General features: G+C 43.9%; 1 protein-coding gene and 1 pseudogene across 2 annotated transcripts in view; both read left to right on the top strand.

The window, feature by feature from the left end:
- Positions 1-16,723, top strand: part of otud7a (OTU deubiquitinase 7A) — a 66,594-nt gene that overhangs the window by 14,240 nt on the left and 35,631 nt on the right. For both annotated transcript variants that reach the window (XM_028958648.1, XM_028958649.1), the window contains exon 2: positions 12,478-12,616. The gene's annotated coding sequence lies outside the window, so the exon portion shown is untranslated. The remainder of the gene's footprint in view (positions 1-12,477; positions 12,617-16,723) is intronic.
- On the top strand, positions 15,614-15,708 carry LOC114767534 (uncharacterized; annotated as a pseudogene).

Here is a 16,723-nt window from a genome sequence, read left to right as displayed (position 1 = left end):
CAGCTGCACAAGCCCCGCCCGCAGGAGCTGCCCCGCTGCTGGCGAAGAGCAGGCCTGGTATTGCCGGGTGCCACAGGAAGTGGTTGAGGGAGGGAGAAGGCAGCATTTCTTTACTCAGTCTACTGCAGCCGCCCGTGTGCCGAGCCTGTGGTTCAGCCCGCCCCCCTCCATTTTCAACCTGCAGTGGATCGGTCCACTTCAACATGCAGGGCCAGCCGATGGTGAGTTACGGTGTGCTGGGACAGTACCAACACTGTAGGAAGGCTGGGAGATTTTTAGATTTGAGGATTAGCATTTTTTAAACCCGGATATATATAGAAAGGGTTTTCTGTATGGGATTTGTGTACAGAATGCTTTATCAGATTGGGATTTCCCATGATGCAGTTTAGAGATCTAGTGGAATTGTTACCCAACGGCATGATTGTCAAGATAAAAAAGAAATAGTAATAATAATTAATTCAATTTATTAAGGCGTGTCTACTGTCTCTTGTCTTGTGTGTCAATTTTCAGCTAAGGCACCCTGTTGAAATATAGGCTGAACGACTCTCACAGTGGCCCACAAACCAATTTTCTATTTAAAGATTCATACTTTTGGATTGAGATGCCTCTCCCTCAGAAGGGGCTGCTCGGGCGTGATCAGTGGGACTACCAGCATTATAAAGCTTTTCCACGCTGGATCTGGCAGCGTTGGAGACTGTGGCTGCTGCTGCTCAACTCCCAGGGCAGTTGAAGACACCGGCTTCATCTCCAGACTTCACTCACTGTTGTGTAACTCCTGACTTCAGTCTTATTTCTCTGTCATTGGAAATTCTTTTTTTTCCATGACAGAATGATTCGTAATAATTAACAAACACTAACCTGAAACCCGAAATCTTCTTCAAGCAGGGTTAAACCTGCTGCTGATCTTCTTTTGCCGTTATGCCATTGTTTTTCTCAGTTTACTTATTACTAATAAACAATAATAGAGCTATAGTGTCATTTAATCATGGACTTTGGATTCCATTGTGTAGGCAGTTTGGGTTTATGTTTTTATATACGACCTACACGAGGAACCCAGTCATCAAAACCTTTGTTCTGAATGACAGCTACTCAATTAACTTACAGTTTGTTTGTGTCTGGTGCATCAGTGATCTTGTGCAGACATTCCTACATAGCATATTTTTCTTTCATTAGTCAAACAAACAAACAAACAAATAAATAGATAAATACAATAATTTATTCAAATAAACAGTTACAATTGAAAACTGTAAGGTTTCAGCGGCTCTTGTAAATCTCAAAAAGTTATATAACAAACTCAATTATACTAATAATAACATTGTTTGAATGACAGCCATTGTATTTATTCAATATATACTGCATTACTAACATGATATACAGTTACACAATAATTTATATGTATAAGGTTTATAATGTATCTAAAATTATAATGTATTAGATAGCAAGATATCAAAATAATTCCACAAATGCTGAAAATATGGATCCATTTCTCTATTCTGACATCAGATAAGCGTTTCAGGACGCTTATCTGGAATTGTGCTAAATATCTCTGTTGTGTTTACTGTAGACTGATACCTGTAGTTGTACAGTTCACTACTTACTTATGAATTTTATGTCATCCAGGTAGACAAGTCGCTTTTTGCATATTTAAATAACATTTGCATTTGTGCGTCCCTGTGAAAAACCGGCATGTCACGGCATGGCAGGGTGGGGTGCAGCCTAACAGCTTTTCCATCTGCTGCATTTGGCAGGCTGGAAGCAGGTAAAGCCAGAGTTATGAGGTAACCTGAACCCACTCCAGAGCTAGTGCCCATCATTCCTGACCAGTATTGGAAAATTCCTTGCCACCATACATAACTGGGCCTGACAAAAAAAAAAAAAATCACATTAGCATTTTTGAAGGGTTCTCTGGCTCTTTTTGCTTGTTTTCACATTACCTTGGTGGCAATGACTTGGTTGTAGTGGTTGTACACTGTGATTGTATAAGACTGGAATGGATGAGATTGCACGAGAATTTTCCATGCCATAAACTGTAGTCTAATCCAAAATTGAAATTGAAGGATGACCAAAAAAAAAAGCCAAAATTAAGCCAAGAGTCTCCTAAATTGCAGATTTGATGGGCTTTATACCAGGTTATTCATTGGTATATATAATGTTGTTTCACATTATATATGCCTTGTTCACCTTGAACTGCACAGCTCACTTTTGATACCCTGTTAATGTTTGTACAGGGTGGTTTATTTACCCACATACGAACCAATGAGTCAAACCTGATTAAAATGAAGTGCAGTAGCCATGCAAAAACATGAACAGCAGCACATGATGAAGTCCATTATTCAGATGTGCAGTGCTAATATATTTGTCCCACACACCATCATAGATAGTACAACATGAAATTAAATGCTTAATTATTAGTTGTAATAATTTCTTATTATTCAGTTGATGTAGAAACTTGGCTATACTCTTGACATTGAAAGCTAAATCTATCAAAATGTCCCCTTTTTAATCTTGTGTCATAGGGCCGGGTGGCAGGGAGGCTGGTGGCAGATGGCCTGTTAGCACCCACTGCAGCCACTTTGCTCCGTGATGTGAAATCTCGCTTTTGAAGCAGAGCTGGCAGACCTGTTTTAGACACTGTCACCCTAAATCAGGGACGACTTCATTAGTGACGACGCGGCATATGCAGACCTGTGTTTTTGTCAAGCATTCATGATGATGCTTGCTACATGCCACGTTGTTGTTTCCATCGATCTAGGCGTTGTCGTTAGCCCGAAGAACGAGCACCATGGTGTTCCATCGCCCATGGTGTTCCTCTAACCCCTGCTTACTCACGTAGTCAGTATAATTTTAAGGACACCTCGCCCACGCTGATGTGGGAGGCTGAGCTGAGGACTGCTGTGCTAGCTGAGGATGTGTGGTGGTGAACACTGCCTTTCTGAATTTGGATACCGCAACACCACAAGTGACCGGTCGCCCTGTCTCTCCGCCGCACGTGTAATATGTGGAACAGGGCTAACTGATTCAAAAATCATTCCGGAAAGTGAACTCTTTCCTGTAAGTGTTGTCTTGAATTTGTAAAAGACCATCGACTGACTGATGAGTTTCCTCGTGCAATCATGCAGCTTCTTTTAGTGACTGAGATAAAGTCGTGGTTAGTAGGCGAATGGATTCCAAGAAACACCACTAAGCACAGTCACTACCGAAAGTCTACACTTTGCCACTGCACATGTGTATTTTACGGGGCAGTGGTGGCCTAACAGGTAAAGAAGTGGACAGGTAAAGAAGTTGATCAAAGCACCGTCCCCACACACTGCTCCCCGGGTTCCTTTCAACGCAGCCCACTGCTCACTAAGGGTGATGGGTTAAATGCAGAGGACACATTTCGTTGTGTGCCACTGTGTGCTGTGCTGCACTGTTTCACAATGACAATCACTCCACTTTCACTTTTCACTTGTGTAAAATAAAAAAAAATAAAAAAATCTTTGCACTCTGAAGCATGACTCAAATGTTAGCAGTTGTTTGGGGATTCAGAAATCACTGAGTGCAATCGTGTTGACACTTTAAAGTGAAGTGATTGTCACAGCACATGGTGCACACAGTGAAATTTGTCCTCTGCATTTAACCCATCACCCTTGGTGAGCAGTGGGCAGCCATGACAGGTGCCCGGGGAGCAGTGTGTGGGGACGGTGCTTTGCTCAGTGGCACCTCAGTGGTACCTTGGCAGATCGGAATTTGAACCGGCAACCTTCTGATTACGCAGCCGCTTCCTTAACCGCTAGGCCGATTTTTCTGTAGTCTGTCCCCTTTCCATGACCTTTATATGCGGTTGGATGTCGGTTGTAGATTTCGAAATCTGTTAGAAAGAGAAATGAGACTTCAGTTGTCTGGAGGAATGGTTTGTGTGTGTCTGTGTTTGTGTGTGTGTGTGTGTGCGAGTGACCTGTGATGGTTCCACAGAATCTGTGTGTTGCCGTGACACAGATCTACTTCCTCTGGAGGTGCACCTCTGCATACAAACCAAGGCAGAGTCCTCCTGTGCATTTCTTGGCCAAGCAGAAACTGGGTCTCTCACCGCCAGGCTGCCAGCAGGATCAGGAGCCGGCCCGCCCGGGGGGATTTGGGGGGAAACAGCTGTCGTGTGGCCATTTATTCATTTCTTGTCTCTCATCCTTCATTCATTAGTGCCGGGTAAAGGTACCTACACCACCTCTCATCTGATGAATATTCACACCGGCGTGACGGTTGTGTGACAGTTGATCTACGGGGGCGGAGGCAGGATGGAACATTGAGAGGCTGTGATGTGTATTCCTCGGATGGCAATTAGTGCTGCGAGTGCGTCTCCGCCCTCCCACATTCTCTACCGGACATTGTGCTTCTGCCTCACACACACACACACACACACACTCTGACACAGACTCATCGACTTGCCAGGTTGTTGTTCCGCGTTCTCATAATTCCCATGGGTGTTCCTCTATCATTTTTGCAATTAAAGTGCAAACAGTTTCATTTTGCCGCTGCACATTAGTCATTTCCATCGCGGCACGTCCATTAGCTCTGTACCTGCCGTGAGTGTGAATGGCATCACGTTATTTCTGGGTGTGAAGCAGAGCTCCCTCTAGCCTCTCCTCCTGCTGGACCTTCCATCTTCTGCGCTGGATCCGGAATACACACATACAGTGCAGCTCAACTGTATATATAGTCACAGAGGGCGACTCCGAATACAAACAGACCCACAGGCGATGCCAGGCCGTGTTCACCACGCTGCCGGGATGCTGTGTTCGCCTGGTCAGGACAGGTTTTAGAGCCTTGAGTTAGACCGTTAGATGCTGTCGGTTTCACTTTTGAATGAATGGCTTATTAACGCCAATATGAGTCTATATGAGTGTTTCTGGAAGACCACCAGCCCCAAAACCATTACTTTGCATGTTAACCATCAAATTATGAAATCTGTACAACATTTTTATTACAAAGCAAGTGACAGAGTAAAGAAAAATGACAACAACCTTAGATTAATGTGTTCATAAAACCAGGATAATAATATTAAAGTATGTAAGAAAAGGAATATCTCAGTATTCAAGTTGGCAATGTTTCATCAGCTCTTATCTAGAGCTCAATTATTCTGGTTATTTTTGAGATCTCCCTTTTTTATCATGTTTAATATAGGACGCGAAATGAATTGGAGGGGAAGAGCGTGCACATTTGACAACCAGCAGCTTGATACATACACATGAAGAGATTAGCTGCAACCTCCCAGCTCTGAATATGTTTTAATCATATCAGCTCCTAGCCAAAAAAGGAAAATCCATCTAAAAAGCTCAGAGACCTTGCAGGAGTTGGTGAGTGGCGCTGTGCTGTCAGCCGAAGAACTTCAAAGTCCCCCCTGTCTCTCTCTGCAGGAAATGCTCCTAAAATCCCTGCCTGGTGGTATTGCTCAGTAGATCTGTATTATGTATTTTAGGGCTGGGTGCACAGGTTCCTAAATATGTTGACTTCTAGGAGTTTTGTACAGGAAGCCATTTGCATGTTTGATTAACACTTATCAGCAGTATCAGTGCTTGGCACACACCACAAGATTTTAATATCCAAAACAATCTATCTATTTTTTTAAACAAATTGTTTGCAACCAGTTTGGAAAGCTTCTGATTGGCTGTATGTGGACGTTGAATATATTATTCGGTCACATTTTGTTAACTTATAGTCAACCATGACTATGAATTGTCTTATGATATTGTGTGTGTGTGTGTGTGTGGGGGGGGGGGGGGCTTCACTACCATGGAGGCAGTACAGACTGAACCGGGAGCCTAAACACTGACTCTGAGTGTGTGCCATGTTTTAAGTTGACGTGGTAGTGGTAGTGGTAGTAGCCTAGTGGGTAACACACTTGCCTATGAACCAGAAGACCTGGGTTCAAATCCCACTTACTACCATTGTATCCCTGAGCAAGACACTTAACCCTGAGTGTCTCCAGGGGGGACTGTCCCTGTAACTACTGATTGTAAGTCACTCTGGATAAGGGCGTCTGATAAATGCTGTAAATGTAAAAAAGTTGAAGCAGCATCATCCAGCTCTAAAATGACTACTGAACAGTAAAAAAAAGTACAAATTCAAAACATTATTTTTGATACTTGGTTAGTTAAAAAAACAGTTTGGCCGTCATTTCTTTATTAATATTAATCCCATACATGCCTGGAAAGGGAGGGATCCGTTGAACATTACAAAAACTCAATAAACCAACCAATTGGAACTCTATAAGCTTCATTCTATTAGAGCAATGGATCACTTTACCATCACTTTACTTTGTTGGCAACAATATTTGTTGTTAAAGCTGATAACCATCAAATTATGAAATCTGTAGAACATACTATTATGAAGCAAATGACAGGTGTAAAAAAAATGACCTCAGACTAATGTATTAATGGAACCAGGGTAATAATATTAATATATTTATTTATGTAAGATTTTTAATATCTCAATATACAAGTTGGCAATGTTCTATAAGCCCTTATCTTGTTGTTTGATACAGGACACACATTTAAATAACTTCACTAACAGATCTGTTGACTTCCAGCAATGGCCCCTTCAATCCTGCTTTAATGAATAATTTCATGTACCATGTTCAGTGATTAGTGTGTAAAGATGTTGCCATCCACAACAAAGGGTCTGTTGTCAAAAACCACATCATTATATTTATGGTCTGTACAAAAGCCAAATTAGTACAGTTGTTTTCAAATGCAGCGTGTACAGTTAATTACTGATTACTTTTAGGAGTATGTTCATCTCAATTAATCTTGGGGCAGATTTTTAAACCTGATCATTAAATGCTATTTTTGGCATCATGTTGTGTACTATAATTTGCCGATAATTGGGAGCAATTATTTTGTAGTCACAGAGATGAAAAAATCTATTTTTATTGTAATTCTTTTCCATACATGTTTCATTGATCAAACTACCAGGGTATGAGAAGGCTGGACACTCCTCCACCTTTATTAAATAGTGGTTTTGCATCTTCAAGCAGGTTTATTTTGCTACTGAGATGCAAAATGTTGCTCAGATATTCCATACAAAGATGATATATATCACTGCTACTTCCTTTGGATGGCTATATGGATGGATGCAGAGCAATTTAATGGAAGTGCCAGGCTCAGACAGACAAGTCAGAGAAAATATAGTCCTGTGTACCTGGGTGGTAATGATGTAACGTGTCATGCATTAGGTGCCCTGTATGTGTGCGAACGCATCTGAGAAGGCAGAAATGGACACCTGTGTGAAGAGGTTATGTGCAGAACCCTGGGAGACATTAACAAGACTGTATATGAATGGAATGAGCACACACAAGGGTTTCATCAGAGCAATTTAGACCATTATAGCTTTTCATTACCTTGGCTAGAGGGATGCTCTTCATTTAAATTGCAAGCTTTCTCTCTCTCTCTCCAGAAGTAGAAATCATTAAAAAGTGGCCTTGTGATAAGCTGGTTATTGTTAGGAAGTGGCAAAAACTATGAAATACTGAAAAAGCAGAATGTTCTGACTCATATTTTGCATATCTCTCAGGGGAAGATCAGATTTCCATTTGAACTGAAAGTGTTAAAATGACCTGAGAAGGTTTTACACTCAACAAAACCAGGGTTTTTTTTTTTTTTCCATGAAAGAGTAAAAGGGAAGATGTATTCATCACTATATTCATCATATAGTGCTATTAAATATATTTATTTTATTTTCTGTGATGTAATGTTGACAATGTAAAATTTAAAATGCCTTTATCTAATACAGGAAAAGCCATAAATATTTCACATATTTCAGCAAATACTTAAAATACTTGACATTTCACATTTGACCTTGAATTTGGACTATTTTGACAATTATTATCTTCCATCACATGATTCATAGCTGATGCATTAACCTCTCCTCAACACAGTTGACACTTTTTTTGGACCCATAGCTGCTGGCACGTATTTGGTTTCCTGTGGAAATTGTAAGTGGCCCTGGAACCCCGCGTGGCCTTGTGGGCGTCGGTGACTGCAACACAGTGGAAAAGCCCGTATGTTTGTGCAGGCGGGTGCCGAACTGCATGTGAGTCTTGGGGGGGGGGGGTAGAACGTGGGCCCTAAACAATGCAGGCTGCTGTTCTGTGTGCACGTGTATGTGGGCCCGTGCATGGTTAGTTGTTGTGGCATGTCGGAAAGTTGTGCTTAATGAATATGCTTTATACAAATACAAGTCTTATTATTTTATATTGTTGAATAGTACACTGCGATGGCAAACTTTGATTATTAAAAAGTACAAATAAAAATCCGTGTTTAGCAAAGTAGCTCATGCTGAAAAAAAATTGAAAACGTTTATTTAGAAAAACAAATCAACCTGATTAAAAAAATTATTACTTTAAGCGATAACAAGTGACGTTCTGACTTATTCCCTAGAATAATTATTACCATCATTATTACCATCCCTGGAAATGTTGGTGATGACAATGTAACAGAAGCATGGCGAGCACTGACATTTTGTTCATTTGAATGTGTATGATATTTCGAGATTCCTGATTAACTGTGGCACAAACATGAGGTGACATAGAGGCCTGTCTTGTCAACACACTTCAATTTTTGGGAAACTAAACTGCTCAAAAAATAAAAGGAACATTTAAACACCACAACGTAACTCCAAGTCACTCACACTTCTGTGAAATCAAACTGTCCACTTCGGAATCAAAGCTGATTGGTAATCAATTCCACTTGCTGTTGTGCAAATGGAATAGACAACAGGTGGAAATTATAGGAAATTATCAAGATGTCCCCAATAAAGGCGTGGTCCTGCAGCTGGTCACCACAGACCACTTCTCAGTTCCTATGCTTTCTGGCTGATGTTTTGGTCACTTTTGAATGCTGGCGGTGCTTTCAGTCTACAACTCACACAAGTGGCTCAGGTAGTGCAGCTCATCCAGGCTGGCACATTAATGCGAGCTGTGGCAAGAAGGTTTGCTGTAGCATAGTGTCCAGAGCATGGAGGTGCTACCAGGAGATGTGGGCAGTGGTGGTCTAGCGGGTAAGGAAGCGGACCCATAATCAGAAGGTTCGAATCCCTGAATAGCCAAGGTGCTCCACACACTGCTCCCCGGATGCCTGTCATGGCTGCCAAATGCTCACTAATGGTGATGGTGAAAAAGCAGAGGATGCATTTTGTTTTGTACACCACTGTGTTTCACAATGACAATCACTTCACTTTCACAACCCAGCAGCAGGATGCTACCTCCACTTTTGTGCAAGGAGGAACAGGACGAGCACTGCCAGAACCCTGCAAAATGACCTCCGGCAGGCCACAACTGTGTCTGCTCAAACGGTCAGAAACAGCTTCCATGAGGGTGGTATGCCTGATGTCCACAGGTGCAAAGAGAACACCAAGATTGGCAAATTCACCACTGGCGCCCTGTTCACAGATGAAAGTAGGTTCATACTGAACACATGTGACAGACATGACAACTCACGAGTCTGGAGACACCGTGGAGAACATTCTGCTACCTGCAACCTCCTCCAGCATGACCGGTTTGGCAGTGGGTCAGTAATGGTGTGGGGTGGCATTTCTTTGGGGGGCCGCATAGCCCTCCATGTGCTCTCCAAAGGTCACCTGACTCCAAGATGAGATCCTCAGACCCCTTGTGAGACCATATGCGGGTGCGGTTGGCCCTGGGTTTCTCTTATTGCAAGACAGTGCTAGACCTCATGTGGCTGGAATGTTTCAGCAGTCCCTGCAAGATGAAGGCATTGATGCTATGGACTGGCCCCAGACCTGAATCCAATTGAGCACATCTGGGACATCAGGTCTTGCTCCATCCACCAACGACATGTTGCTCCTGTCCAGGAGCCACCTCATCAGGAACATGCCCAGGCATTGTAGGGAGATCATACAGGCACGTCGAGACCACACACACTACTGAACCTCATTTTGACTAGTTTTAAGAACACTACATCAAAGTTTGATCTGCCTGTAGTGTTTTTACACTTAAAGTTTCAATGTGAATCCAAATCCAGACCTCCATGGGTTGATACATTTAATTTCCATAAATATTTTGTGTGTTATTTTGTTGTCAGCACATTCAACTATGTAAAGAACAACATATTTAATAAGAATTATTTCAGTAATTCTTAGGATAACTTATTTTTTGTGTTTCCTTTATTTTTTGAGCAGTGTATTTATATCATACTGATATTCAAATTGTTTCTATAATGCCTCTGACTGCCTATCATCACCTCCTCCCTCTCCTCGCCACCTTGCTCGACGTCACTGGCCTACTGATTCGCCAGCTGCAGAACACCTGCCATCACCTCTCCAGGAAACTTTTTATATGCTGCAAGGTTTCGCACAGTCAGTGTGAAGCTTGGCATTTGACGCTCTTAGTGTACCTGGAATTTTCCCATTAATAGAAAAACTGTGTGTGCATGTTGGTGTGTATCCACTTTGCAAATAAAGTCAAACCATGCACTGCGAGATCATTCATACCTCTTGTGACTTATTACTTATAATATTGGTTTATTAAAAAACATGCTTAATATGCATGTGGCTTTGGCTAGAGACATGAGAATTTCTTATTCTGATCTCTTGTATATTGGGACAAAGACGGCAGTCTTTCTGAATTAAGTTACCATAAACATAAACGTGATCTCTATTGCGCTGTAGGAACACACCATTATAAAACACACTTGTTCACTGCTCTTCCAAAGGTACACCAGTGATTGTTAACACCTTAACAGTCAATGTGAAATTTTGGAACCAGAGCCAGTTGGAACCAGAGGTCAGAACTTTGAGTCCTAATGGAACACATTTTCTAACCTGTTCTCATGCAGGATGACTGCAACAGCACTTCCTGCTGCTCTTTTTTTTGCCAGGCACACCTTATTTGCACTTTTATATCTGCTCAGCTAAAAAGCTGTCTATAATGAGGAAAAAATCATAAATGAGGCAGTGTGACAGACCGCCAATGACCGCAGGTTTGGCCTACACCCCTGTTCTCAAGTGACTGCGAAAGACACAGTTCATGCACCAGAGTTTTGATGTATATCTTTATCCTTATTTTTCACGCATTTTGTCGGAGTGATTCCTAGGAGTCGTGTTAGAGTTGAAATGTGAGTTGGGATGAAGTGTGCCTGGGAAAAGCCGCCTTCGCGAGGCCTTGGTCTGAATAATGCATGGTGCTCGGGATATTTTGGTATTCGCTCATCAGGCCGAGACTTTGCCTCCTCAGCACTTGCAGAGCGTGAAAATGTGTGTTGGAGGAGGGTTTGGGGCAGGAGATCCTGTGTTTGGGGCTTCGTATGCAGTCGGTTGCCACTGGGACCATGGTCGGAAGTGAGGGTCTGGCAGTACGATCACATGCTGTTTAACCATCAAAACCTTATTCTGTCCTCTGCAATCTACTTACATTCAAGACGGCTAAATGCACAAAATTAGCAAGTGTGAAATGCAAGCATTTCAATAATCAATGGGCATTATTTGGGCACAAAGCACAGCGAACTCCATAAATATGTAGATAAAACATTATCTTATATGATGTTTGTGCATTGGAGGTTTTGATGGCCACAGGTTTAAATGATCTAGGACAAGCAAGTGTGAGCGATGTCAGCCATTGTTCTCCACCCATAGTACATGCAAATCATTGCATATCATGTTTTGAGTGACAGACATAATTACACACCAAAAAAAGAGTCGTTAGTGTCTTTAAGATACAGACAACTACCAATGTCTTGTTTTGTCTGTTTATGTAAATTATGAGGACATCTTTGACCTTTGACCTTGTCACTAGCAAACACTAGCGCAAGTTCTGAAAGTTTGAATGGCATAAAATTTTTTATTGCTATTTTAATGGGAATATTATCACCAACTGGAAAAGTTTACTGGGATGTGTTGTAAATGCTAACATCTGTAGCATTAATGTCAAATGGTGACTGTTGAATGTTCTCTTAGTGGGACAGACAAACAAGTAAAATTTGCAAGTATGAACCCGCCTATGTAATAATCTCTCTAGTTATGCTTTTGATCTGAAATAGTAGTAAGCAACTGATTTCAACTAGCACTCTTTATTGGTAAGTGACGCTGTTATGACGTCATTCATACCCATCTGAAAAATGTCATGTCATCATTGTATAAAGAACTCTGATTTACTCTATACTTATTATGGATAAAATTCTTGTCCCATAGACAGTAGACTCAGAGTCTATTATTGTGTATTTTTGTGTATTGTTTGCCTTTAAGGATGTAACTGCACTTCAAAACCCCAATTTCCTACTTGCAGTGGCAAGGGAAGTGTTTCAGAAAAGTGCCACGTTCACCACACCCAATCCCAGCACATTTCACATTAATCACTTACATGCAAGCGACACATTTTTCAGCGGGTCAGCAAGATATTAGTCTGAGGTTGCGTAACTGAAACACACGGCTGGAGCGACCGGCGGCCGTTTGTAACCCGCGATGCTTTTTCTGCCGGATGTGTTGCAGGCCCTGGTGTGACCTCTGCGTCTTCCTCAGCACCGTGGCGTTGGAGGACATGGACTAAGCTACCCCACGCGTGCATGACCACGGATACAACCATGGTGGTGAGGTGGCAGCAGACGAACTCTCAGTGAGGACATAGAAAGTAAGATTTCCTGCATTTAAAAAAAAATATATTTGATGTTGTTTGTTCCAAAAAAAAAGAATACATTTTGTCGTCTCCTGGCACAAAACAATGAATTTCAGTCTGTGAGGAAGTGAAGGAAAAGAGTATCAGGAAGCATACCCCTCAGACTGTTAAGTCCAGTTCTTTGGACATCGCGGAACGCTCTGAACGGCCCTTGGTTTTCGCCGAGTCACCAGTCGGATGTGTCAGCGATGTGCTTGGCACAGGTGGCTCACCAGCTGTCGGGTTTACCGTTGCTCAGATGAAAACGGGAAAAGAAAAAGTGTCGGCCGCACCACGCTTTCTTTGTTTGTGGAGCGCTTGGAGAACTGTAGGCTTCCGGACATGGCTTTTTAAAGAAAAGGTCAGCGAAGCCCGCCGAGGCCGGCGCTTGTTCAGTTTATTACAACTGATTACATCAAACGGCCCGACCTGCCACTGGGAGAAAAAAAGAACAACATGGGTCCTGTTATTGAGCGGGATTTTCAGCTTATGGCTTATGGCATGAGTATGTGTGTGTACGGTCTGCCCTCCCCCGCTGTGCTGGACATGAAGTCATGGTGAATTGCATGGGAAGCTTATCTCTACCTCCCTGTAGAGGAGATATGGTCGGTGTTACAGCACTTTTCTATTACGTAATACACCATTTACTTATTAGCATCAGACAGGACCTTTCTCTGAACTAAATTGTATGACCACATGACATTTTATATGTCATTCCACCTCATTTATTACTTATTTTACCTATGATATGTTAAAATGAGTGTCTTCTGCATTCTTTTGCTTGAGGTGAGAGTACCAGTGTGACATTTCCAGCATCTGGGTCAGCTAAACCTCTGCTAAAGTGGAAAGACCTCTCATAAATATTAAAGCTGCTAGAGAATATATATTGTAAATATAGGAGTAAAACACACTGAATGTATATGATATTTCCATGTGGGAGATGCATTTGCTGAACATTGGGTCTGAGGTGGGCAGAGTGCAGTTTGAAGTGTTGCCTGCATTACAGGTATGTCTGCTCACAGCGTAGTGATGAATACTGACTGTTGAGATGACTGTGGAGCCCAAATTCAAATAATTTTAATCAGGTCCATATTGAAAAGGGGCCAGTACATTAAATTTTTTACAACAGTCAGTTTCATTGTCATTAATTGTCATTGATGCTGCAATTGCAAGGGGATTATTTAGGGATTAGATTCAGATAGCCAGAACAAAAATGTTGGACATGTGCTTTCTACTGCCAGAATTATGCACATGAATTATTAATAAGTTTAGAGCTATTAAATGAATGGTCTGTTTTTTTAAATGAATCACTGCTGAGATTCACTGCTGAGTCTCACCACTGTTGCTCGCTGCTGAGACTCGCTGCTGAGGCTCGCTGCTGAGGCTCGCTGCTGAGTCTCGCTGCTGAGGCTCGCTGCTGAGTCTCGCTGCTGAGTCTCGCTGCTGAGTCTCGCTGCTGAGGCTCGCTGCTGAGGCTCGCTGCGGAGTCTCGCTGCTGAGGCTCGCTGCTCAGACCTGCTGCTGAGACTCACTGCTGAGGCCAGCTGCTGAGACTTGCTGCTGTTGCTTGCTGCTGAGTCTCGCTACTGTTGCTCACTGCTGAGACTCACTGCTGAGGCTCGCCGCTGTTGCTTGCTGCTGAGGCTCGCCGCTGTTGCTTTCTGCTGAGGCTCGCTGCTGAGTCTCGCTGCTGATTCTCGCTGCTGAGGCTCGCTGCTCAGACCTGCTGCTGAGACTCACTGCTGAGGCTCACTGCTGAGACTTGCTGCTGTTGCTTGCTGCTGAATCTCGCTACTGCTGCTGAATCTCGCTACTGCTTGCTGCTGAATCTCGCTACTGCTCACTGCTGAGACTCACTGCTGAGACTCGCTGCTGAGGCTCGCCGCTGTTGCTTGCTGCTGAGGCTTGCTGCTGAGACTTGCTGCTGTTGCTTGCTGCTGAGTCTCGCTACTGTTGCTCACTGCTGAGACTCACTGCTGAGGCTCGCCGCTGTTGCTCGCCGCTGTTGCTTGCTGCTGAGGCTCGCCGCTGTTGCTTTCTGCTGAGGCTCGCTGCTGAGTTTCGCTGCTGAGTCTCACTGCTGAGGCTCGCTGCTGAGTCTCGCTGCTGAGGCTCGCTGCTCAGACCTGCTGCTGAGACTCACTGCTGAGGCTCGCTGCTGTGGCTTTCTTCTGTGATTTGCTGCTGAGACTTACTGCTGAGATTCGTTGCTGAGACTTGCTGCTGAGACTTTCTGTGGTTGCTCACTGCTGAGACCTGCTGCTGAGACTTGCTGCTGAGGCTTGCTGCTGTTGCTTGCTGCTGAGGCTCCTGCTGAGTCTCGCTACTGTTGCTCACTGCTGAGATTCACTGCTGAGTCTCACCACTGTTGCTCGCTGCTGAGACTCGCTGCTGAGGCTCGCTGCTGAGGCTCGCTGCTGAGGCTCGCTGCTGAGACTTGCTGCTGTTGCTTGCTGCTGAGTCTCGCTACTGCTGCTCACTGCTGAGACTCACTGCTGAGGCTCGCCGCTGTTGCTTGCTGCTGAGGCTCGCTGCTGTTGCTTTCTGCTGAGTCTCGCTGCTGAGGCTTGCTGCTGAGACCTGCTGCTGGAACTTGCTGCTGAAATTCGCTGCTTAGACTCACTGCTGAGGCTCGCTGCTGAGGCTTGCTGCTGAGACTTGCTGCTGTTGCTTGCTGCTTTTGCTTGCTGCTGAGGATCCTGCTGAGTCTCGCTACTGTTGCTCACTTCTGAGACTCACTGATGAAACTCACTTCTGAGGCTCTCTGCTGTTTCTTGCTGCTGAGGCTCGCCACTGTTGCTTGCTGCTGAGACCCGCTGCTGAGACTCGCTGCTGAGTCTCGCTGCTGAGTCTTGCTGCTGAGACTCTGTGCTGAAATTCGCTGCTGAGACTCACTGCTGTTGGTCAATGCTATTGCTCACTGCTGTTGCTTGCTTCTGAGGCTTGCTTGGGTGGTGCTTGCTTCGGCAGCACATATACTAAAAACATATACTAAAAATTGGAACGATACAGAGAAGCTTAGCAAGGCCCCGCAAGGATGACACGCAAATGAAGCGTTACATATTTTTCTGGGGCAGTGGTGGCCTAGCGGTTATGGAATCAGCCCCGTAATCAGAAGGTTGCCGCTTTGAATCCCGATCCGCCAAGGTGCCACTGAGGTGCCACTGAGCAAAGCACCGTCCCCACACACTGGTCCCCGGGCACCTGTCATGGCTGCCCACTACTCACCAAGGGTGATGGGTTAAATGCAGAGGACAAATTTCACTGTGTGCTGAGACTCGCTGCTGAGACTCGCTGCTGAGGCTTGCCGCTGTTGCTCACTGCTGTTGCTTGCTGCTGAGGCTTGGTCCTAGACTCCAGAGCACCGCACTCATTCACCCACAAGCACAGATAAACAGACAAACATGTTAATGACTTGTATGGCAGCAGGGTGGTGTTGATTTTCAGGAAACTGCCTAATCATGCAATGTGTTACAGTGAAGTGGCTCCTCCATTATTTACTCTGTTGTTGCTTTCACTAAAGAGCCACATTGATTTCCCTCTCCTGATGCAGTAAAGTGTCATGTTGTTTTCTATTCATGCTTAATGAATATTCTAAGGAAGGACAACCCATGCACATAGTCATCCTTCTTAATTAGCCAGTGGCTTGATTCATGTCTGGTAAAGCAGTTGGAACTCTGCTTTGTTCTATGCCCTGTGGGACTGCAGGTTTTAAAGCTTTTGTAAGCACTTCTGCCAGACTTCTCCCTCCATCTGTGACCCTTTCCATCCCCAAAACTCACAAAAGGGCAGCACCAGCACACGTGAATCGATTGATGGCTTTGATAAGATATTTATAGTTTGCGTAGTGATTTAATATGGACTCTACACATGACATTCTATATGTAGCAATGCATGAAGATTATGTATTGTGAAGTCCTGGCTGCCTGATGGGCTCAATAGAGCGGACTGAAGCGCTTCACACTGAGCACTTTTCTCTCTGAGCTCCTTTGTGCCCCGGCAGGGCGTAAAGCTGCCTGTCCCCAGCGGGGCCTGTGTGTCACACATTCCTATCGTTCACGTGCCACGGTCCGTCAGAGATAG

This window comes from Denticeps clupeoides, chromosome 17, assembly GCF_900700375.1.
Source record: "Denticeps clupeoides chromosome 17, fDenClu1.1, whole genome shotgun sequence".
In the NCBI taxonomy this organism is placed as follows: Eukaryota; Metazoa; Chordata; class Actinopteri; order Clupeiformes; family Denticipitidae; genus Denticeps; species Denticeps clupeoides.
Note: the sequence above shows the minus strand (reverse complement) of the source record. Positions and strands in the feature narration are given on the sequence as shown.